The sequence below is a fragment of the Apus apus genome, chromosome 2 (genome assembly GCF_020740795.1).
Source record: "Apus apus isolate bApuApu2 chromosome 2, bApuApu2.pri.cur, whole genome shotgun sequence".
Taxonomy (NCBI): Eukaryota; Metazoa; Chordata; class Aves; order Apodiformes; family Apodidae; genus Apus; species Apus apus.
In genome coordinates this window covers 35,249,763-35,275,559 of record NC_067283.1, presented here as the reverse complement: position 1 = coordinate 35,275,559, position 25,797 = coordinate 35,249,763, and the positions used below count along the sequence as shown (strand labels likewise).

At 37.2% G+C, this 25,797-nt stretch overlaps 1 protein-coding gene and 1 long non-coding RNA gene across 2 annotated transcripts in view; one reads left to right on the top strand and one right to left on the bottom strand.

The window, feature by feature from the left end:
- The window catches only part of JAZF1 (JAZF zinc finger 1), a 191,301-nt gene that overhangs the window by 52,273 nt on the left and 113,231 nt on the right, over positions 1–25,797 (top strand). The window lies entirely within an intron of this gene.
- Positions 289–19,639, bottom strand: LOC127381627 (uncharacterized). The gene is made up of 3 exons (XR_007888772.1): positions 19,589–19,639; positions 5,548–5,987; positions 289–639 (listed from the first exon to the last, which is right to left on the bottom strand). It is a non-coding gene; the product is annotated as an uncharacterized LOC127381627 (long non-coding RNA).

Here is a 25,797-nt window from a genome sequence, read left to right as displayed (position 1 = left end):
TGTGACTGTGTTACCATCAGATTTCAGCATTTTTCTCAAAGAGCAAGTAGCTGCTGATAAATTAACCTACCACATTTAGTCACACATAAGTAAATTAAATACAGTTTTTCTCATCTTCAGATGTTCTTCATATTGCATTTATTTTGTACCATGGCTACTGCTGTTCTCTAAGTCTCTGAACTTTCTAAAAGCTGTGGCTAGTAGCAAATCATACATATAGATCAGACTATGAGGATCCAAATAGTCTGATTTTTTTCCCTACTGTTTGACCTGAAGAAGGAATGTCTGTTTGATAAACTGAATTTATTTAGAAGACTTCTAGATGCCACAGTAAAATTTGTTATGTATTCCCAAATGAACAGGCAAGCTCTACAGGTTTTGTTACTCTGGGGTGTCAAAGGGGCAGACATGCCAAACAAGAAAAAAAAATTAAGTTGGAGAAGTTTGTTAATATTCCTCTAGATGTAATTGTTTTTACTTTCAGTCCAGTGTTGGCTTTTATTTTGTTGTCATTCAAAAGATGAGGGCAAGAATCTTGCAAGTAGCTTGTGGTCCAAAGATCTGCTTAAAACCTTGACTGAAGAGGAGTAGGTAGAACTGCTGAAGATGGAGGTGAAAATGTGGCATTCATGCTTTTTTCTAATAGAAAAAAAAAAAAAGACACACTTTTTAAAAATACAGAAGATGGAGCACTTCACTAAAAACACATCAAACATACAGGTATTACACTATGGGAATTGGTTGCTGTGTTCATTCAGGTACTGTGGCCCATAAGAATGTTCCTTGCAATTCTGAATTGTGTTACTGCTCATGGCACTTTTAAGAGTCAAACATACTAGCTACTTTAATTGGGATAATAATTTAGAGTGTCAAAAGGGTAGTGTAGCTTCTCAGCATTTCCATTTGGTATTATTTTACTCGTTTAATAGTACTTTATAGTTCCCAACCTTACCTCAATTAGCAGTACTGACAGATGCTAGTTCAGCATTTTACCGCTAGCCAGTAGGGCTTTCTTTAGAATAAATGTCAGTAATTTTATGTTGCTAATTTGAGGTGATATACCTACATGTAAAATTACATTTTAACTTTCTTGTTATACTTGCAGAGAGAGATGGCAGCATGAAGAAATATAAGTGAATGCGCCTTAGAGATAGTTCAGGACTAGAACGTTCATTATGGAACTTTTATAGCTCATTTTGAGCTGTACTGCAGGTTTTTTTAACTCTTTCTTCCACTGTCCATCTATTTCCCCTTACACATCTTTCCTCAGGAGATTTTTTTTATTCTTTTTTTATTATTATTTTTAAAACTGTGTATTTAATTAGAGGCTTTGGGGGAAAATTGGGGTTGGGACTTGGATTTAAAGATCTTTAAATGCTGTTAAACGGCACTTCTTAATAACAATCCTTACTTGTGTAGTGAAAAGCAGGCACTTGTTATTACACAAAAAAATTCTGTCTGAAAAATGTCAAGGTAAGTGTGAAGGTAGGTGAAATATGGAAACATGATGTTTCCTAAAGTCAGGCTGTTTGTGAAAAAGACCTTAAGGCAACTTGTCCAGGTTAAAAGAAAGCATGCAGAAGGAAAATATTTATGAGAAGTATGCTGCTGATCAAGCAACAGAGTTATGACAGTGCTAATGGTTGGTATCAGCAGATGCCATCAAGAAAATCCGTGCTTGGGCATTGTTCTCTAACTCACCATGCAGAACAGAGGGGAGATTGCATGAGAAGGCAGAGCTGCAGTTTAATAGAAAATGCAGTATTGACTATTCCATAAGTTACTTGGGAGGCATTTTTAAAGATGGTGTATTTTTACTTGTAAAGTTATGTATTTCAGTCCTTCTTTAATGAGGTCTTTTTTTAGTAGTTTAGATTGTACTGCAGACTGTCTCAGTCAGTTAGTAAATTACACTTTTATCTATTTGGTAAAGAAAAATACCACATGTGTGCCTTGCTAATAACTTCATATGAGGCAGCAAATCTGGCCATACATACTGATTGGAAAGTAAGCCAGTAATTGCCAAGTAGGAGGAAATAGATGCTTTCTGCTGCAGTACAAAAGCCAGTATACTGATTAAAAAATGTACTTTCTCTTTTTCAATATATTCTGATGCCTAAATAGAAATTTCCAAGGCATAGCACATGGATCTTTGAATTAAATAGTCCAGAATTGCTTAATGTAAAATAATTTGTTTCCTTTGTTTGAAACACACATTTTAAACTGTTCCTAAACGCCATTATTTATGAAGACTTCTTATGTTGTTGTGTAGTTCTGAGTTTTTCTGTAGTCTTTGCTTGACTGTGTGGATATGCATTGATTACTATGAAGCAATTTCAGTGTTTCAATTTCTAAATTAAAAAAAAAAAGTTTAGTGCACTGTATACTATCATTTTGTACATGAGAAATCTATAAATTTACATAGTTACTGTAATTTTAATTTAGTTGTTGCTGCAAAAATCAACTTGGCCTAATTTTGACTTGAACAATAGTGTCATGTTCACAAAGGTTCAATTAAAAATAGCAAAGGTTTCTCAATCCTTTGAAAAATACATTATTAAATCCTCTTTAACACTAGAGCAGATTTCTCAATAATTGTTCACTCATCTCTCACTACTTTACTGAAAATTTTATAATATTAGCCTGTGTGCATCCTCCCCTACCCCCTAGTTCATTTCATTTTTAACATCGGGGATGGGGGGGACAAGCCAGACAAGTTAACATAAAAAATAGACAAATTTTCAGCTTAATTTCAGCAAAATTTCACTTAATATTCTGCTAAAGCTGAAATATGCCACTACTTTTGGGTGGAATGCTTGGTATTACTAGTAGTCATCTAACATAGAATTAAATTAAATACATCATTTTTAGTTAAAGCTAAGCATTTCTATCAGAAAGTTATAGAGACTCCCTTTTTTCTTTCAAGCAAGCTACATAGATTTCTTTTTTCTCTGCCTTGAACTTTTGGCCTTGCCCTCGAGAATATGGGTGGTATATGTTTTAAAATTGATATATTAATGTTGAATTTTTATTGTCACTGTTTCTGTTCGTGCGCCTTTCGAATCCTTCATTTGTTTGTTTCTGAACTTTGGATGTATCGTAAAAATGTCACCATAGTGGCTGAACATTAAGCACCTTCCCATTTTGCTCTGGGCCGTTGAAATAAATTTGGACCAGGTGCTCCTCTCATAACAGAAGTCCTTGATGTGCCCTGATAGCGAGCGGGAGAGCGGAAGCTGTCAGCCTTCAGCTGGCTTGAAGAATGCAATTAGAGCTGTTTTAATACTCTTGAGGGACCCCATCCAATCAAAGCTGTCTGAGTTAAGCCAAGTCTAGGATCCTAAACATGTACTTTAAGCAAGTCAACTTTGTCTTTTTAGTTGGAACGGATCTGTCATTCCCACATGTTATGTGAAGCTGGGTTTTTTGAGTTTTCATTTGTTGTTTTTTTTTATGCTAGGAGATACACTCCCATTCCTTACCAACTCACTGTTATTTTATCTGTTAGCTTTGTCTTTATGGCATTGTGAATACTCAGGGTTCAAAGCATTTATTGTAAAATTAAGGCTTAAAATGCATTTTTTTAAATGTCAAAAGTGCCTATGCCTTTACGTAAACCCTAGATTAGGTAAATTCATAAGCAGTTCATCACTAGGTATTCCAGATTTTGTTGGTGAAAGAAAAGGGAGCATCATTACAGATCAGAATGCATTAAATATGTAGGAAAACCCTAGAAAGCAGGCAGTAATACAATAAGGTGCTACTTTTACTGAAGCTCAAGTTAATTTCAAAACTGGATGTGACTAACTGATAGGAAAAGCAAAGGGTTGGAAAACTTGGTGCTTTTTTTTTTTTTTTTTTTTTTCCCCCTTCTCCTTTGTTTAATTGGGATTTTCAAGTTTGCTTGTTGCTTCCTCCATTGCTCAGTATTAGGGTTGACTTCTCTGGAATTAATGCTTCCCTGAGGAATATTCCTCAGCTGGATGTTTCATTTATTTCCCTGCTTTTCCTTTGTTGGTAAAGTTGTGGCTCCAATGGCTGTTGAGCCTCACTAGGTTGCAAAGTAGGTAACAAAAGTAGATAATGAAAAGAGTTTTTTGGTAAATTCTGTATATTAGGGATATATGTTTTTTCATTGGCTAGGTTTTGAGGTGGATGGGATGGTATTTTGCATAGTCTGACTTTCCATATCTACCCAAAAGAACAAAAAGGTAACTGTCTAGTCTGGCTCCTCAGGTAAATTCCAGTTATTCAAATGAAGATCAGGAAGGGAGTAGAAAGTGAACTTAAGTTTGTGTGGGATTTGGTACCAAATAGTGTTGTATCTTTGGTTACATGGATGGCATTAGTGTCTTACATAGTAAAACAATCACAAATTTTTATTATGATTGCTTGTATGAAATTTCTTTAATTGTGCTCGTAACTTACTGCATAAAGACATTTCCAAGGCTTGGTTCTTTATGTTATCAGTTGGAAAGGAAGGTGCTTGGTGCTTTGTAAGTAACAGTCATCAATTTCAGGAATTTTTAGCTATGCCTATGGAAACTAGAAAAAAGCCCAGTTTACTGCCTGCCTTATAAAAGGCTGAAAGAAGGAATTACAGACTGGCTATCTTAATTTTGGTTCCTCAGAAAATACTGGGGCAAATAATTGAATAACAGAGGCAGTAACAACCAACTGTGGTTGGTTGTTCTTGGCTAATGTCTGCTTCTTCTCCACAGGGAGCATCCCTTTTTCGCTCCCTTGTCTCCCTTGTCTATGCTAAGCCCTTCCACACAGCTTCTTGTGAGCATGTTGCAGTGTAGATGAGCACTGTAAGAGGAGCGTCAAACTAGAAAGGAACTGGCTCCAAGCAGACTTTAGAGCTTGGTTCTAATGCTCGTTCTGTGCTTTCATTTGCAATGCCACAGGCTGTGTGAGTTAGTACAGGAAGCAAATCAATAAACTCCTCTCTGCTGTTAGCTCCTACTGCCATCTTTTCTGCTGCTGGTGTATACTTCTTGACCCTTTCTGTGGTATCTGGCCTTTCCCCCTCGACCTGAAATACAGCACAGAGTCTGTGTTTCACTGTTGTTTAGTGATGCTGGGAAGGCCAGAGCTGAAATGGCAAACAGTTTTGAGTCAGCAAAAGATTTGGACCAGCCAAGCTTAGTTCCAGCTCCCAGAAGAGCTCTCAGTGGGTCAGACCTGATGCTTTGTGCAAGAATCAGGGAGAAATTTGTGCCCTTTTGACCCTACCAAAAGCGTATTTGGACAAAAAGTGACCACCTGAATTTGCAAGATTCGGGTGTAATGGAAATAGTTTGAGACTGGTATCCCCATTTCTGGAGGTTATTCAAGCAAATGCTACCCTTTTGGCACACAAGTGGACTAATTAACCGCCTGAGGTCCCCTCTCATCTTTTTTTAGTGTCATCTTTTGGCCGTTTGTAACCAAGTTTGCCAGTGAGATGAAGATGCCAGAGAGGCAGTGTGTGTATTAAATTTTCTGGAGAAAGACTCCTTTTATGCCCTCAAGTGATGGAAATGCTGTGCAGTGAACTGTTACCTTATTTTGTCATCTGGTGTGATGGAGAGGTGATGAGTGCTGTAAGCAAAGGTAGGAGTTAATGCTGTTTTAAATATCAAAGAAGACTCTTCCCAAGCAGTGTTCTTCTTCATTCTGATCCTCTGGTGTTCATTCATTCAGGCTTTCATTGCAGTCAAAATTTCTTCTGCCACAGGAGATGAGTTAGTGGGAAGTTTTGAGCCACACTGGAGGTCATGAAGCCTAGCTTGTTTGCTTTTCATTGCAGAGAGCTTGTCCTTTCAAGAACCATGTATCATGCTGTACCGCAGGATTGTTTTGAAACCAAGACAATTTTTAGTTCTTCTGGATAAGGCATTGTCTGACACAGTGCCTAACAGGGGACTGTAGTAACTGGAGAACTGTTGAAGCCAGCACACTGCCCACAGGTGCAGTGCCTACATGGAAAAAGTCCTATCAATCTATCATTAAAAATAAAAGAAAAAAAGAAAATATTTATTAAAATTTCATTACAACCCCCTAAAGCAATTAATTTTTTTAAAGTGTAGGAGTCAGATATTTTTTTCAAGACTAATATAATTTAAACAAAAATTAAATAACTGAATTAATTTTAGAGAAGTGTTATATTAAATCAGTTTCAGAAGAATAAAATGACATCTTGCATTTGACTTTGCTTCCTTCACTCCGGTAATTGCTGAGTATTCTAAATATGCAAGAGCTATGTCCCATCTGTAATACAATTATTTGCTTTCCTGGTGCACTAAGGGTGGTGAAGGTAATGATTTTACAGCAAATGTAAAGCAGTTTCTGCTCATAAATTATTTTCCTTCTCTGTTGCAGATCTGTCCTTGCAAGCTATCTGCCATTTGAGCATATTCTTGTTTTCGCTTGCAAACACTTTAATCAGTCCTAAGTGCTGTCACTGTGAATTAGAATATTTGCAGTGCAGGGGGGCACAAAAAGAAGGAAAGAATTGCAGAAGTATTTGGAAGCAACAGAGAAGTAGAAATAGCTTTTACAAGTCAAGTTATCGATTCTTCTCCACTAAAAATCAAATAAAGTGTTGGAGCTCTGCAGAGAAATAAACTCAGATTTTGCTGTCATAGCTCTCAGCAGAAACGGTATAGCAGAGAGGTGGTTGCCAAACTGCTGCTTGTCTGATGCTGAGATGGGATGTGGCAGAAAGGAGGAGGGTGTCAGAGGAAGCAGCCCTTTGTGCCTTTTAGCAAGTTAAGATAGGAAAGCAGAAAGTCCCTTCCTGCTCAGTATGATCTATGGCTTACAGTAGTTGTTTGCCTAGTATCAGTCAGAAGATGATGAATGCTGGTACAGGGTTTTACTCTCATACTAGGGATGGTTCCTGTCCGACACGCATGCCTGCGTGTGAAATGGTTGACTGTCCTCTCTTTAATCCCTTTGCTCAGCTTGACAGCAGTTAATACAGTCTAAGCAGTAGCTATATTTTATGGAGCATATATAGGGAATAGATTTATGTAACATTTAACATTGGCTTTTCTGCAGTAGCAGAAAATCTGACTGCACCTTATGCTTTATGCACAACAGTGCTAGGTAATTCTGTGCTCCTGCTGTTGTGTAGCTTGACTTAACCATCTGCAGAAGCACAAGCACTTAGTGATTTAGCATTTGCAGGGCAGCCAGACCTTGATGAAATGCACAAGCCCTTCTTAATACTATTGTAAGCTACATCTCTGAAGCTGTAATATCTAATGTGTTGGCTTTCCTCCACACACATTCCTATACAATGTTTGAACTGCAAGTTCAGTTTTATGATATCTCTACAAAAGTTGGAAGCTACTGAAATACTAAAGACAGAAATACCCAGTCTGTATTTTCTAAGGTTTCACATTTACATTAGTCCCTTCGTTCAGCTGCCTGTGCCATGGGAACGTGATGTCCTCATGCCTAAAGTGCTGTCTGAGTTCTTGTAATTCTATTAATGGTGTCCTGAAAACATGAGGCTTATGAAGTGGTCATTTACCTACGAATGAATATGTGTGCACATGTGTGTAAATACATCTTGTCTGTACATGTCTACACACACACAAATGTGTGTAGTTGAAAGATAATCAGCTTTTTACACCTATCTACATATATGTGGCACCTAGATGCAGAATACAGCTATAGTAGTATTTAAGAATATGATTATGTGAGATCACACTAGAAGCCTTTCTGCTTGTTGGCTGGATATACAAGGAGTTTACTTCATTCATCAGTGCAAGTTAAGTGGAACAGAATGCCCATAGGCTTAATTTGGCATCTTGAAAATTAGAATAACCTCCTTCAGCTATGATACACCATGCACAACAGAAACAAATGAAGCCAGTCACTGCATTCAGCAAGCCTGGGTATAGGCTGTGTCATTGCACACTGGAGGCAGCTGGTGGTATGCATAAAGGATGAATTTCTGTGCTGTGTTTTTTTTCCCCACTGCCTCCATAGTAGCTGCTTGAACATGGAATGAGTTTCAGTTCCTGGATTTCTGAAATAACCTCTTCAGAAACCTCTTTAAACTATACAAATTCAAGACTCAGAGATTTTCAACCTCTTGAAACTCTGAGGCTTGAATCAAAATAATTTAAACTGTAGAATCATGTCCTTTCCCTGCTAACAGTTTAAGGTTCTCCTGACTTAAGCAAGGTATCATTAAGCAGGATCAATTAATAAACCAATTAAAATAATAGAGCTTAAAGTTGCATAAGCTTAGGTGTATAATGTTTTGCTTTTCACCCAGCGTATAAATTCATAGGGAGACTATTAGCAAGAACATGAGTTGGTGTATTTTTCATTTACTTTCTTGTCACATTCCATGCTAGTGGAGAATTAACACTACTGTCACTAAACTGGGCAGGATCAGATGGATTTTGAGTAAGTGGTAGTTTAGAGGATGCCTCACTGGAAACAATATTTGATAGCTGAGACAAATCAAAGACTTTGTGGAAAATGTTTTTCTTGGCAGCTCTTTTTAGCATTTAAAGAGGAAATCAGGTAATAATATCAAATAATAGCTTTTCTGCAGAAAGGTACTGTCTGAAACATTATAGAGATGTTACTCAAAAAGTTTGAGGCATTAATTTTGTTAAAACTGCTGTGAAACCAGTTTGAAAATTAAGAGTGCAAGGAAATACATTTTTCATAACGAAGTTTACTCCAGTTACAAAAAGAGAGATGTTAATTAAAGTCATGCTCTTTTGTTGGTTGTTATCAAAATCTCTCAACTTCAGAGTCTTCAAACTCCAAAGTTACTTCAAAATACCAGGAAGTGGCAGGCTTGCCAAGATGAACTTAAGTGATAATACACTTGAAAGAAATTCAGAAGGAGAGATAACCTTCAAGGCAATAAAAAACATGCATATTGGTGTAACTCCAAAAATAGATAGTATGGAGATAAGTATGGATAAGGTCTTTCACAAACCTGTGTGGACGTGTGGTTTTGTGGGAGAGCATTGGTATGTGATGTCTAAGTGAATATTCCAATTGGTGCAAAGTACAGTTTGCCCTTTGTGAGTTTTTTTGGTAAATTTTACTAGCAAATAATGAAATGAAAATAGGAAAAGGAATAAGTACTGTTATCTCTTGCAGAACTTATTGGTAGCTTTTACTTGGGGAGAAAGTTCTTTGACGGAAAAGCAGAAGATGTTTTTCAATTGTGATATCTTCTCTAAAAAGATGGATACTTGCTGTCATAGTATTAATTTACATATTAATTTGAAAAGTACTCCTGCGAGGATAAACAGAAGGTCATTAGGTGCTTGGGTTTTCTTCTGTTGAGTGATTACAGCATCCTGAATATTGCACTTCCCTTCGCTAATAAGCTCCTGTTGAACTGCTTGATTGTTACTTCACCACATCATGTCTCATTTGGACTGTGAAGGCCATTTTTCTGTTAATATTTAAACAGTAACAATATGTATACCGGCTGGCTTTGTCCCCTTTGGAATAACTGGCTTCTTCCTTGGTTTCATCCATCCACTTTCACTTCTTCAGATAAGAAGAAAGATACAACGATGGCTATGGATGGGAGGTTTCTGCTTCTTTTAAGAAGGTGTATTTTATTCAGGTGAAATGATAGGGTTGCTTAGAATTTTCCATTAGATCATGTGTGGATGTGTGCAGGTGTTAGTTGGTTTTGGTATTTGGCAGCTGGTTAGCACTTAAACATTGCCAGCATTGTACCGCAGCATCTGAATCTGTTGTTCTCTCTGATAAGTACTACTGAAAGCACTGTTCCTTCTAAGGAATCCTCTTTTGCCTTTTAACTATAATTTTAAAGGTGTGACATTGCTTTGAAGTCTCCTGTCCATATATTATGATGGGGGAAGCTGCCATGCTATTTGATGGGGACCGTGGGATGAACGACTTGAGGTCGGGGAGGCTGCTTTTTCTCGAGATGTGGTTTTACACCTCAAATGAATGTTCTTTTCCTGATTGCTTTTGGGGCACTTCTTTGAGAGCAATTCATAGTAGGCATAAAAATTCAGCACAGGCTGTTTAAAATACTGCTTTTATTCTTGCCTTTTAACTCGCACAAATAAAACCCTAAGGAATATTTGAGAAGTACTAGTCACAATTTCGCAAGTAATAAGATCATAAATAAACATCTATATGCAGATAAGGACTTAACAGAAATCCAACCCTTGAAGGAAAGCCTACACTGCAGCTCTAAATTGCTGGATTTATCTCGGTAACATGCAAAGTACTACAAAATACATGTGCATACCGCCTCCTAAACAATTAGAGACATCTATCCTGTTGCAGTGGGATTTAGGATTGGAGAGCAGAGATTAGATGGCTAGATATTGTGGGGGAGGAGAATCTTGAGAATGTGTTCTATTTAGGATGATTTTTTTTTTCCTTGAAGTGACAAACACATGCAGTTCCCATTCATTTTTCCTCTAAGAATCACTCTAACCGAAATGATACTTGACTTACACAGCTCTCAAAAAAAAAACAACAAACCACAACAACAACAAAACAACCAAAAACCAAACAGTTAAAGCTTTTTGTACATTTTAACTCCGGTGTATTTTGATCATATTAACACATACAGAAGTGTGAACTTTCATGTATGTGTATGGACAAGTAGGTAGCAAAAACTGTAACATTTTATTCCAAACTGTATACTGACTACAAAGGGGAAAAAAAAGCTGACCAAGTGGGCTGTGAGAAGCAAGAGACCATACAGTTTCATCTGAACCCACCAGAGAAACATGAGTAAAGGGAGAAATAAATGTACAGTGCTCTTTTTTTTGGCCAAGTTTTTTGGCCAAGGATAAAGTGGGTAAATTTTGGCTTGACCCTGCTCTGACAAAATGAGCACCCTGATTATTGATGCGCTACCTAACCGAAATATGGATCCAGGATTGATCTGAGAAACACCAATATGCCAGTTATTTTGTGCAGAAGAAGTTAATTGGTCTTAACCAGGACAAAAGAAGTGGATGAAGGAAGAATAGGTCGAGGTAGCTCCACTTGACAATCTTGTTTATGCTTGAGGAAAAGGGACAGAGGATTGTAGGTGTGGGGGTTTTATTTTGCATAAGACCTTCAGAAAGATCACAAAAAGCTAAAGAAGGTAGAAGATGAAGAGGAGGTCTTGGCTTTTTACTGTTCATCCATTTAAAATACTGTTAAAATGTAAATTTTTTATATTGCTTCTTGACTGCAGAGAAGTGAGCTTTTGTTTATGATTTTTTTTCTTTTCCTGACTAAATCACCGTGCTAAAGACTAAATTTTAGACACTGAACACATGAGCTGGTAGTGATAGTGGACTTACTGGTGAAATCTCGTAGAGACCAGTAATGTTTTCAAAAACATGCAAATTGAATTTCAAGGCCATCCTTCTGTAACAGGTATTTCTTACTTAGTGTTCGGTATTTTGTCTCTCAACAATGCTTGGTAGTGTAAATGCTGGGGTAATGTAACAGCCATTAAAAAAAGGTGCTCATTTACTGAAAATAAATTAAACGTACTTTAACAAGTGGCACTGAAAAAAAGCTGTGATCTGAATTTGTATGCAACTAAGTTAGGCTGCTGTAAAATCTGTCTTTGGTTGTTCACACAAAATTAATAGCAGAAATGAGTGTTGCCCAAATTTTGTTCTTAAATCTTTAGAAACTGTTTGCATAGTTGAAATTCCAGATGTATTTTTCCTGATTTTTAAAAAATGGTTTTTTAGATAGATAGTCTAAAATTGCATGTATAGAATGTATAAATGAATTAATGGATTATTTTTTTTCCTTTTTTTTCCTGCTAGCTGATAGACAAGCAAATGTTTTTTTATATATAGCCAGCCAGCTAGAAGTAAATATACTTTAAGTAGCTAAAAAGCATGCACAAATAATTATTCAAATTTTCCTTGGCATTATTTGGTGAAGATACTTTTGGTATTTTTTCTCTGTTTGTGTGTGTTTGTTCCGTGCCTGCTATTTCATACACCACCCAGACTTAATCCTATTACTATTTTAATTATTAATTGCTTTCCACTTGTGCTATCTTGAGAGGAAGAGTTTTCTCCTCTCATTCTGTTTCCATGATAGCCAAAATTCAGCAGCATTTGCAACCATTTTTGCATTAATATTTCCAAATTGTCCCCCCCAGGGTATTTTCATTTCCATTAGCAGAGATAAATGGGCAGGTGATAGTGTTTTATGACCTTAGTAATTTCATCACATTATTTTAGTACTGTTTACAACTGCAGTGATTAAAAAGACCTTTGTAGTATCTACATTGTTTTTTTGTTTTGCTATTTCACTTGTTTTTGAAATATTACAGCAACTTCTTGTGTAACATGTCTAAACCAATTCTAATTTTTGTGTACACTAGATCCCTAATGTTCAAACTTGCAGTACTTGTTGTAATCTTTAGTACTTCTGATGTTTCTCTGTAACATAAATATTTACTTGAAATATTACCTTTAATTTTAAGTTTAACAAGGTAAGTACAAAATGAGTTCTTGAAGGTTTCTTCTTTGTATGTTGCAGCTGCACCTGAGCCTTGCAAAATACTACTTTTCTTCTCTCATTTCTCTCTTGAGCAGAGACTGCCAAATATTTCAAATTCCTTCTCCGTTTGACTGTGTCTGTAAATGCAGTGCAACTGCTCCTAGCTTTCTGCACTCTAGTCCTAGTAGGAAATTCCCTCCCTTCCTGCCCTCTCCTGGGTACTGTCAATATATGGATAGCTGTAATATTTGAAATACCAAGCAAATCTGTCCCCTGTTAGGGGCTAGAGTGATTGGAGTGGTGATGTTTTTTCAAGACAGAATATCCCATGCCCTTCTTCATTAGCTGTTGCAAGAGCTAAAAACAGTGACCCCTGACATGAATCCTTAGACAATCCACTTTCAAACTATAGTTAATTAACGGCTATTTTAAGTCTGTAGACTGTAATACCTAGTGCTAGTGGGGTAGGGTGTGGGACCCCATATTAACCTAAGTTTCTTAGGTATGCTTTGTAGCTTTCTAGTATGCAACATCTAAGTGGAAAGAAGGGAAGAATTAAACATGTCTACACTTGTGATTTAGGGTGAGTTTTGCCCAAAATAAATAAATCATGCATGCCTTGGGATAATTCTCTTACTCACAAGAAGCAGCATATTCCCTCCTCATAGAACACCTCTTTTAGATGCATGATGCTATTTTAAACTGAACCCTGTGGGGTGGCTGTTTGGATTCTCTCTCCTTAATGCTTTGAAGGATAATTAGATCTGGAACCAGAGACAATACTTCACAGTATAAAGCTCACTGTTGTGCTTGTAGGTATTTAGCATAATAAAGTTTCTTGCTCTTCACAGTATAACTTAATTAAGAACACATAGTATCTGTTCTAAATTTGGGCAGGGTTTGCAAATTATAATTACTGACAGGTTTTTTAATTGTTTCAGTAACTCCATCATGTCTGTTTGCTTAATGTCCATATTGCTGAGCATTTCCTGACTAACAATTGTTCTTCTAGTCTTTCAAAACAAAGTCTCCACTGCTTCAGGTGGAAAAAATGGAATTAGAAGTTAAATTAATGTATTTACCTTCAAGTCACAGCATATACTAATTACATACTCTGAATATACTACAGGTGATACTTCACATGTTTGGGTTGTATTTTATGCATGGTAGAAGACCCAAACGTCTAAAAAGACTAATGTTCTGATATTTTTATAATACTCTGGTTTATATATACTGAGAATTAATTTAGTTCTTCTGTTCCACTGCAGTTGCAGAGTCTATTTTGAGGCATTGATACACCAATCAGAGTAAAGAGAAGCGATTTGGAATCAGCTGTCACATCAGTAGGAATGTTCCTCACTAGAATAGCCCCTCAGTTAACATAGGTTACTATTGAGGTTTGTTATCAGGCCAAGATTAATTTTTACTTGATGTTTAGTGTTTCAGAACAAGAGATGTCTGATGGGATACCTGCTCTTCCTTGAGTGCCTGCCAAATCTTGTATGTCACCATTCCCTCTGATCTTTTAACAAGGGCTAAAAGGAGAAAACTGACAATTTTATTGCAAGTGGAAAGTAGTTTGCAATAGAGGTACTTAGTTTTCTTTTAGTTCTTGTAGTGATAGTAGTGTATAAAATACAATTTTATTTTTATAGGACCTTTTTTCTCTCTTTTTTTTTTAAACTGAAATATGGTAGAGAATAGGAAGAGGGAAATCTCTCAGAATTTTTGTTAGATAATTAAATGCTTAAAAAATATTCTTTGAAGTATACAAATGAATGTTGGACTGAGCTTCACAGTTGTTTTTGGATGGCATGGAAGGCAACAGTTTGGCACCTTTTTAAAATACCTTTGTTAGTTTTGTTAGTAGGGGATGTAGTCTGGTATCTGCACCCATGACGGTCACAGGAGCTGCTTGACCCCTTCAGTGGAATGTGCTGGGAAGCAGCCCATGAACTGCAATGCAAATCTCCATAGCTTTTTCCTCTGTGCTTTCTGTTGTGGCAAATTAACAAGGCATAGATGTACTTACTGAAAAATTATGCCACCTTTTTCTGTAGTACTTATTTGAGACTATAATCCCCTCAAGGATTCAGCATCTTTTTTTAACCTATTAATACTATTTTCCTTTGTATTACATTCTACTTCCAAATAAAATTACTGTTTCATCTGAATTAAATCCTTCGTGTTGGTGGTTTTGGTTGGTTTCCCCCTTGCCTAACTATAGGAATTTAGATCTGTCTTCCACTGTACAATCATCTCTGTCTTTGCTTTCCTTTATAGCTGCCTCAACTGCAGCACTATCAGTGCCACCAGGAAGAAAAACAGACTCAAGTCTGCAGCTCTTCCTCAGAGTTATGGAAATCCGTGATCTCTTTCTCTGACCAAATGACCTGAAATGTGAGAGAGCTCCAATTGCTTCTGCAAGTGTGTTTTTCTGCGGAATATAGTGGCTATGCTTTGCCAATTCCAAATTCACCTTTTCAGGCAAAAATGTGTTTTTTTTTAAACTATGAGTGAATAGTGGATGAGCGTTCAACTATGTGCTATTGAAAAATACTTACAGCATCAGAATTTATGCAGAGTATGTCAAACACTAGTAGTTGTCAAAAGAAAAAAAATAAATTAAAAAACAACAAAGGAATGTTTAAACTTGGGAAAATTCTTTAGGGAATGATTCTTTCTGTTTTTTTTCCTGTTTTCCCTTTCTCTTTTCTTTTCAGATGAGGTAGGAAAAAAAATAAACCGGAAGTGCTCTGTTTCCTAAAACAATTTATGTATATTCCCGATTTTGGTCCATTTAGCTTGAGAATAAACATGGCAGGTTTCTGAGAATTCTTATGAATATTTTGCCTTACCTTATTGATTAAAGCACTGATGCTGTAGAAAACAGTTCAGATTATGCAGTCCTTGGTTAAGCAGTTCAAACTATCCTTTCCATAAAATCTGTGTATTTAAGAGGGCTGTAACCTTCATAATGAGCCTGTTCAAAAATCCGTTGATAGGATCCATTAATCCCACTAATGGCTTCAGTGAACCTTGCCAGTTCATTATGTTCTAATACCCATGCACTAAAATAATTCTACTTAAATCTCATGACCATATCATTCCAATAAATATGCAGTTTAACTTGTAATACAAAAGAACATGGAATGCTGCTGCTGCTGCTGTTTGATTTCAAGGAATAGAGGAATGGCAAAAGCTTAGGAAGGAAACACACTGAATAAAACCATGGAAATACCTGTCAGGGGTCGCAGTGACCCAGTTCATTCAGGATTGGGGCCATAATTCCCCATAGGATTTCCTTTGTGTCTAGTCAGAGTTTACAGAAAGCACCTTAATAAAAAAATAAATATGAAAAAAAAGGCAGAATGAGAAGCAGAGCAACATAGAGATGTTTTGGCTCTTGGGAAACCTTATGTTTTCACTTCGGATCCCTAGGTACTGCTGTGTGCTGGCCTGAGCAAGCAAGCAGGACTTAGGCACCATTTGCATTTGCCTTCAAGAAGCTGCTAGAATAGCTGCTGTGCAGCCCTTCCTGCAGCTCTCGTGAAGATGGAGTAATTTTATTTTCAACAGCAGCTGGACTGCTTGAATCTGTTCTGCTGTCAGTGAGTTTGTATATCTCCCTTTGTTGGTAGATGGTTAGGCAAGAGTGATTTGTGTGGATGGAGAAAAAGACAGAAGCTGTATAAAGTGTGCAGATGATGTAATGTGGGTCAAACCCCTGCAGAAAGAGGTGTTGGAGATGTAATGTTGATTTTATGTGCCGTACTTGGCAGGTTTTTTTGGATCCAGTTCCCATTGTACAAAGTTGGAAGGAGGAGATGCCTAATTTTTAATACGAGCAGTTTACAACCATTCACAGTTAAACAGTTTATAGGATTCTTGGTAACAAAAGGTGGTCTAATTATAGAGGAAAGGAAAACAATATAGTGAGGATATTTACAACGTGTGACCTATTTGAATTATGATCTTGTTAACTATGCAAAAATGACAAAAAACAGAGCCATCCCAGTAAATTCAACATTTAGCCTTTCATTAATGAACTTTTAAATATAGAAGATATGGAGGAGGTTAATTTTTTTCCCTTTAACATCAAAAGAAACTTGCACTTTAGGTGAACCTGTACTTTCTTAGAATCTGTGTGCTAGACTTCAAACTGAAAAAAAAAAAGACAGTATTTTTTCTTTACAACTAGCCCACACTAGAGTGTTTAGTTTCTGCCAGTAAATCGCATGCCAGGGTTTCTACTGCCCTTTTAAATCAATTGAAGGTGTGATTCCTTTCCCTGTGATTTTTGTTTAACTTCCGTTTTGTAGTTGTTCTTAATTGTTCTTATTTGCAGGCTTTAAATGTTGATGGACTGTGTCATTTATAACCTTTTTCATTGCATGATGACCTTCATAGGGAAATTTCATATATGTTTTCATTGGGCTTTGGAGCCATTTTTGTTTTATGCATGTAAGTGAAACTGACAATAAAAATTAGGATGCAGAAGCGTGTCTTTCTGATTTAAAGCAATGTTATTAAAAAAACTGGTTACACTATAGATAGAAACATTTCAACATGTTTTGCAAACCTACCCTGAAACTGTGCTAACACAGATTACCAAATGCAGTGTCCCCCATGGATGAAATTTCAGGGTTTTTTTCCTGGTCAAAAGCAACCATGAATTCTGTCTTAGTTGCAGTCTCCTACCCATTGCATCTTCTTATTGCTGTGCTTGGTGAGAGGAGTTGTACCTGTACAAATTGAGGTGCAAAGAACCCCATGTCACCTGTTAGAGGATTTTTGGTCCCCCTGTGAATATAAATGACTTTCACCCAAGAGATCCTGTCTTTGCCATTAAGCAGTTGCTGAACTAACAAGATGTCTGGGGTATAAAGAGGGGATGGAGAAAGGGGAATGAAGCTTGCTACAGTGCCATGATATTAGTGTGTAATAAAGTCTAGAATGCTTTAGATGTCCTCAGCTGAAGTGTAGGAACAGCAGTCTACCCATGTCAGCATGTGGCTGGGCACAGGCTGCAGAAATGTAGAACAAAGTAGAGTAAATTAGATTTAACCTCCAGGGTACTCACAACCATCTTCATATTGGCTCTTAGATTAAGTGAGACATGGAAGTCCAGAACTAATTGTTTGCTCTGATTATTTTCAGTAGCAGTGGTCAAAAAGACCACATTTGAAATTTCTTGCTTATTTGCCTTAGTCAAAGTTGATCTGCCCTTTTGAAAAGGGTTAGAGATAGATAAGCATGACAGTCCTTTTTTTTTTTTTTTTTGCCTCATCCACTCCATGCAATTTTTTAATCCTAGACTTCCTGGTGTATAAGACACATCATGTGAAAGCTTTAGCCCTTGATCTGGGATGTTGTAACTAGTGCAAATTTGCCTGTATTGCTGAAGGTTGATAGCATCAGCAACTCATCTCTGGGAACAAGATGACCCTCCTCCCTGCTTGAAAGATGTGACTCAACAGTTTCAAGTTAGAAAAATATGAACTAACTTGGATTTAACAAATTTACAGCTGTACAAGAACAGAACTTTCTAATCTCAGGCTTCCCTTGCTGTACATTTTAGAAGCCTGTTCCAACCTTTATTTTTCCCCTATTTTGGCCAGGATGACATAAGCTGATCGTTCTCTAGGTTTTGTTTTCTGTTTTTTTAGGAAGCAAGGCAAATCACATACTTTATTGCTCCTTTTCTTTTTCTCCTTCCACTTCCAACTTTAAAATACATTGGCTGTTTTCAACCGACCCTGATTAAAGAGTAGAAATATCAGAAATGTATTGTTCCCTTAAATTGCATTTTAAAGAAGCAGAGGGATAAAGGAAAGAGATTCTGGTTTTCTGTGTGAGGAGACTGTAGCAGAAAGGAAGAGTGGCATAAGCCTACTTGTATATCGGAAAATCCAAGGGGAGAAAAACCTCTGTGGTACAAAGGAATTGGAAATTCTTTTAATTCTAGTTTTCACAAAAGTCCTTGAGCTTTGAGTAGTTTAGAAAATCTGTATTTTTTTCATGGCTGATGTTACAACTCTAGTATAAGCAATGTCTTTTGGGTGGCAGCTCCAAATGAAATCCTCACCAGTTTCTCTTTGAGGAAGTTATGTGCACTGCCTGAGAATAAATCAGATTGTGAACATTATGCATTTGGTGCCGGGTTTCAACTGAAAGTATCATTGCTGGCACAAGTCCAGTACAAAAAAGCAGAAACTGATTGTTCAGGCTGCATATTATAAACGTTTCTGTGCCACTGCTTAAAGGGATGGCTGCTTTTTTGTGTATTAAAGTGAGTAACTTCTGAGAGTAATTCGGAAAAATGTATCAGAAAGGGATAGGGATGTGTTCTTTGGTGGTATGTGAACTAGGTGATGAAAAGGCTGTGGTGTTTCCTGATGGGTATGAATGTGGTCAGTACTGCTGAGAGTGCACTTTTTTTAAGGTAGCAAAATACTATTTCAGTGCCCATTACTGCAGGCTGACATGCAGAGTTGGTCTGTTTGTACTGTCTTAATAAACAGACCTTTCTTCTCCTATGGCTGTTATTTCTAAACTTAATCAGAAGACATTCTTTAGGGCTAAGGAGGAAATTAAAGATTTATGTGCTGCTGATACTTAAACTGTTATAATCTCCAGGTTTACCTGTGTTTTAAAGGAGAAAAGCTATGCTGCTGTTCTGACACAGAGCAGGTTAGAAGGGCAGTATGAGGAAACTCCTTTTGATCTCTTAGCTTCCCCCATTCTTTATTCAGTAGCCCTGCTGTGTCCTGTTGCTCTCCCTTTTTCTGAGGAAAAAAGTGAGCATCCTATACGTGAAAATACTATGTTCTGGGGATACAGCCATTAGTGCCAGTAGTTCAGCAAAGTTGAACTAACATACTCGTACTTGGGTCATAATAGCATTTTCTTCTATAATAATGGTCTCGCTCCATGCACCCTCTCATAAGTTAAGTTAGTTTTGAATGGAATAGCTATCATTTACAACCTTTTTGAGGTAGGGCAAGAAGTTTGTCCTAGCTGTTTAGAATGGGCAGGTAAAGGTTGAACCATGGTCTCCCAATTTCCACACTAGTCCTAATGCACTGGATGTTCTTACCTTTGTATTTTCTTTCATGCACTTTCTTTCATGCTGACATCTTTACTTTGCCTTCTGTGGAGAGAAGGAAATGCTGAGGATTGCAACTGCATCATATGATTTCTAAAAGGTTAATTTCACTCTAGCTAAGAGACTTGACTAGCTATGTACTGTTGTTTCCAGTCTTAATTGACACACACACAGAAATGGCCATTAGTCTTTGTCCTAAACAGACTTACCTAGACCACAAGGATGGATATTTTTTGACAGCAGCCAAAACCATAAAGGTTTGCTCTATGGAAGTCAGATTCATTCTCAGTAGTTCATTTGAAAATCACTTAAAACTGTAGTACGTGTTGTAATCTTGAAGTATTGCATGCTAAAGAAACAAAGTTTTAAGTGTTCTCTGCCTCAGGTTCTTAATTTAGAACATAAAGGAGTTTCCCTTAGGCGTTAGGTGGAAAAAGTAGTCTTCCAGGTAATTTTATTTTAAATTTAATTGCCATTTCTGCCTTATACCATGCTGGTGATATGACACCTAATGGAGAACCTTTTATGGACCTCAAATTTTTATTGTGAGGTCTTGCACTTAACCTCAGGGTCTGAATTGTTGAACCATTAACATGATTCCTCTCCCAAAATGTTGATTAGGTATTAGATTTGGAAATAAGAGGAAAGTAGTAAAACAGAGCTTAATTATTATTCATTCTGCTGCTTCTTCATATTGCAGTTTCTTTGTTTCCCTATTTTTTTGTCACTGCAGTCTGCTGGAATAGACAAGATCTGAATTTTAAAACTCAAGTCATGATCCCTCTTGTCCCACAGCTTTAATAATTTATTTAAAGGTATGACCAATAAGGTGGTATTTTTCCTTTAGTGCATTGCTCCTAAGGCTGAAGTGTTAAGCAAGAGACGTGAGACGGAAAAAACCTGCTATGGCTTGTATCATAAATGCCCTATAACCTTTCACACAGTCTAGGTGTTCAGCTTCTCCTCTTTCCCCAAGTTGATTTTGAAATTTTTCTGTTTGGTGTTTCAGTAACATTCTAGTGTCTTCCCATGTCATTCTATAACCTAACACAGCTGGAAGCATGCCAGGGCTATTAGAAATCACATGTAGCTTCATAACTTTGGCTGTGTGTCAGGAGTGTTTGTCCCCCACCAGCAGTTTCACATTCCAGCACCAAAAGGTGCAATTACTACAAATAATTTGCAACAAGTAACAGTTTTGTCATTAGAGATTTGTCCTGTAATTACAGGAGGTAGATCAAGTGTATGAGGATGGCAAGAGAAAGTGACATTGAATAGCTGAAACAATCTCTCAGTTTTACTGTGGTGGAACATTCTGTTTTGTTTGCCTTTAAAAACTGGAAGAGTGGTCTTGCTGCCTTTGCACCAGGAATGAAATGCCACTGTGTGCATATGCCTAGTGATGGAGGCTTCCATTGTACAGCAAACATACTGAAATACATCCCAGGATGGCAGTCATGCTGTTGGAAAGGTGCTTAGGAAATACGAGGCTGCCAGAGCAGGCTATTGCTGGGCTTAAGGTATTGAATTTTGCTCCTTTTGTCTTCATAGTTAAACTGCAATAGGTCATGGAGAGGAGTAGAAGAGGGGAAGCCATGTCAGGGTCAAGTCACCATTGCTCCTACATTCTCTACAAAGCTTATGGCTAGAGAAATTAAGAAACCATGGAGGTGGTAACGTGCTAAGCTGTTGTATGTTTTTTTCCCCCAAATAAAATGTATGCATTCAATTCCAGTAAATCTTACCCAGCCCTTCCTGAAATATGACAGCACTTGGTTAATTAGGTTCACTAGAAGCAAAAGTTGAAGACTGCTGGATCACCTTCTAATAGCTTTTGAATGGGTTGGCAGGTGTATGCTACAATTCAGCTGTAGGGTTGAAATCTCAAAGGTAGTACATTTCCAGAAACTTTGTGCAGACTTTAGGGGTAGGGGTTATAATTTCCTCTGCAGACTAAGTGACAAGGAGAACTGTTGAGTTTCCCTTTATTTGGTAATCCATTGATGTGTACGGAGCTCAAACAGGGCTGTTTCTGCCTGACCCGTAGCAAGCCTAGGGTTGCATATTTAAAGCAGTGGGATGTCTTGAGGACCTGTGTGGAAACTGAGGATAGCATACATGGGATTTAGGGTTACATGGATTGGAACTGGCAGGGAAGAGTCTGAAGACAGCAGAGGTCCTACTCTGTGAGGTAGCATGACCAATGAATTGGAGGCAGAAGGAAAAGTGACATACAACAAATCCAGTGGAAACTGGTTTGGTACTTCCTTGTGTTCGTAAGACAGTCCATCTTCTAAGCTGAGTTTTGGGATAAAGTCATGTTGGTTCATGTCAGAGAAGTTCTATTCTGGAAAGACCATTTGAGAAGTAATTATGGAGGCACTTTTGAGAGGTAATGACGAATGAATGCTTAATTTGGTCTCTGAAGCAAAAAGTAGGCAACATATTAGTGAACTTAAAGTGCTATGAAATTCTGCTAGTGAGGGATGCAACTATGCTGCTCACATTTGACACACTACTTGGACATAAATCATGGTGCTCTTCCCTGTTTAATTACTGAATATCTGCAAAGTCAGATTATTGTTTAGAGCCTTCCTTAAATCAATAATAGAGCAACTGCTTTTTGATTTATAGTTCCCTGGTTCAAATTCTTGCAGAGTCTCTAGATTACAAGTAACTTGGTAGACTGATGCACTTTAATTAGTTTTGCGTAAGATAGTTTGCAAAACACTATCTTGAAAACTGCTGGAATATGGTTACTGAAGATCTGAATCCATTAGTTTTAGCCCAGGTTTATGAGAGTTCATGGAGGTAAGGAGCAGTTGTTAATATCAATGCCTTTTTCAACTTTATAAAGTTTGTAATTACAATTGGCATTTCTTAGCTTGTTGATATTTGAAAAGAGATATTATTTGTGACACTTGTAGCTGGAGAGTTCAGGGTAGGGGAATGTAAACCACTTGATTAAAACCTGCTGTGCTAATTGTTTTACTCTTGAGAGAAAATACATTCATGTTTTACTTGAAAATATTTCCTTTTAAAATACTAACTTTCAAAGGAATGTTGGATGACTTCAAACAAACATATTTTTAAAATGGAGCTGCGATAATTACATCTGTTTGGCTCTTGAGTGCATGTATTTCACTTTAAAATGGCTACAAATTGAATGTGAGTAACTTTTAGCTTTGCTTATAGTAATAACTGCATCTTACTCCTTCAGAACATTCATGCAGCTGGTTTGAATAAAATAAAAGTAGATTTCCTTTAATAGCCTTCCAATGTATTTAACTACTACTAGACTTTTCTGAGACTTGTTGATGTGAAGTTCCCTTGCACCATCATTAATGTAATTGCAACCTGGAATTACTGTATTGAGTGCTCCCTAAATTGTTTTAATAGGTTCGGAGTATGTGTTTGTTCTTCTTGAAACTTCATTTGAATTTCTAACTTCCTTGGGCACCCCAAGAGAGACTTATTAACTGGGTAAGTCTTCTGAGACATTAACCCAAACTAATATAAACACACTTGCTGGCTTTGAGTTTCAAGCCTGACTTCTGTGGGAGGGTTTGTTTTTAACTGAGTTTTGCTATTGTTTTTGTGTGTGTCAGGGTAACAGGTATGAGACTACTTAGACTGGAAACAGAGACCTTACTCATCTGTTATCATAGCTTTACTTCTGTAACATCTTCTCTGGGAAATAAATGTTTGTATTATTCTATTCTGTGTCATGCAATACATCAGAATAAAATAGATTCGTTTATTTTAGTAGTATAATGGTTGTCCTCAGTCTGTTACAACTCAGCCTGAAAATGTGAAGTGTTGTAATGCTAGTGGACAAGAAGAGGGGAGTATACAAAGGGATCTGGGAATGAAAGACACATTTTTGTTGATGCTGTCTCTTTCTGTGGCTTGTATAGCAGAAGTCTAAATTGATTTATCTATTGTCTGTCTTTCTTTGTGTCCTTTTAATAACTGTCTGCCCTGACTTGGTCTGCAGTCTTGAGCTCTGAATGTAGAGCAAAGTTTTTGAAGGAAATACTGGCAAGAAATTTACAGCTCTTTGTCTGAGAATGTGACTACTTTGGAAATTGAGATAATTTTAACCTTGGGCACCATCTAATGTATTTATATAACTATATTCTTTTCTCAGAGATGAAACCATATTTCCTTTATCCACTTACTGAGGAGCACCATATTGTATCTGTGATGTGGTTCCTAGCTCCATTTAAATTACAACTATGTGGTTTATAATGTGCATTTCTCTGTAATCTGTGTAGAACCAATTATTTGGCTCCCCATAAGAATATATTGTACAGATGGCAGGTTATCTCTACATCATGATTCTTAAAAATGAAGTCTGTTGAGTATCCTAAAAGGTTTTCTCATTCCTAAGAAGGAGAGCAGATGGTGTTTGTAGAACTGGTTGTGTTCGCTTACTGCTAAATTCTCCAAATCAGGAATTTGAGGTATTACTCTTAAAAGGAGCTCCATATAAAAAAAACTAAACAAACCCCAAAGTTGGAGTTGGGGTTGTTCAGTCTGAAAAAGAGAAGGCTCCGGGGGGACCTCACAGTGGCCTTCCAGTACCTGAAGGGGGCTTACAGGAAAGCTGGGGAGGGTCTTTTTACAGGGGCTTGCAGTGAGAGGACATGGGGTAATCATTTTAAGCTAAAAGAAGAGAGATTTAGGTTAGAGATCAGGTGTAAATTCTTCAGTTTAAGGATGGTGAAACACTGGAACAGGCTGCCCAGAGGTGTTGTGGGGGCTCCACCCCTGGAGGTGTTCAAGGGCAGGTTGGATGGGGCTCTGAGCAGCCTGTTCTAGTGGGAGGTGTCCCTGCACATGCAGGGGAGTTGGAACTCGATGATCTTTAAGATCTCTTCCAACTCCAAAAATTCTGTGTGATTCTGTGTGATTCATGTGGTATTACCTCTAGATGACTTTGGAGAAGGGTTAATGAAGTTCTTTCATATGTAAAACTTAACTTGTGGCTTTTTATCTATATTTGTTATGAACAACTACACATTATTATTTTTTTCAATAATCTTTTGCATTGCACTGGAATTCAGAGTTCTCACTATAATTCTGAGACCTCTATAGGGGTTCAGCATGTGAAATGTAAAACAAAAATGCTAGGAATACATGTGGTCAAAGGTGGGGGAAGAGTAGGAAAATAAAATCCAGAAAAAAAAAAAATTACCACCTGCATAGATTAGTAGCTGGCATTTTCTGTTAACACAACTCAGAATGTTGTCATTTATTCCCTGAAACATTACCTTTTCCTAATGAAACTAGCATCTCTAGGTCTGTATCACAGATATGCCTTTTGAAATGTGACAAACTGGCTAATCACTTGAACAATCTTAATCTCATTTTGCTGTGTTCATTGAAACAATTTTTTGCTCGTACGTGTTAAACACCATGTTTCAAAAGCTGATGAACAAAGCACCTAAGTGCTTATGTTGTCAAAATGTGGCAACCAGATCCCCTTGCTAATCCACTGAAAAACTGAAGTGTGTTTTGTCAGGTGCTCCCCAACTACTTCTGTAGTTGATGACATTTTTTATCAGTTGGTTTCATATTGATCCTTATCACTCTCAAGTCAGTATATGCTTTTCATGGTAATAAAAAACATTGCAATACCTCTTTACTGTCCCCCTCTCTGGATGTTGTATTTATCTTCTTTCATCTAAAATACTGTTAAATCATCATGTTTAACACATCTAAAACATTGTCACCACAAAGAGAGACATCCTTGTGACTGGTCTCTGAGAAGTGCTGCTGTTTCTGTGGTCTCCAGTCTCCTAAACAAATGTCCAGTGCAAACAGAGATTGCTGGAACATACCCGTTTTACAGTATGTTCATAAAGAAAACAAACTAGCTGAAATGAGGTATTGTTTATATGGTATTTTTTGCCTATGTTGACCTAAGGCCTGTGTCACGTGGATGTGAAGCAGGACATCCATGACAAGATGTCTAATGGAAATCAGATCAGTGCCCCTAATTGTGAAAATTCCAGTCATTAACCTTTCTGAAAAGAACGTTATTCATCTAGGGTGTGTGCTCTTGTGACTTCCACAGCTGCTTGTTTTCTGAGCCACTGCTAAGGCAATGCAAAGTGGGACCATGCCGGATACATCTGTCCTCTGGTTTTATGTGAAACCTGATTGTTTGCTGACTGAAGGTATTTCCATCTTTG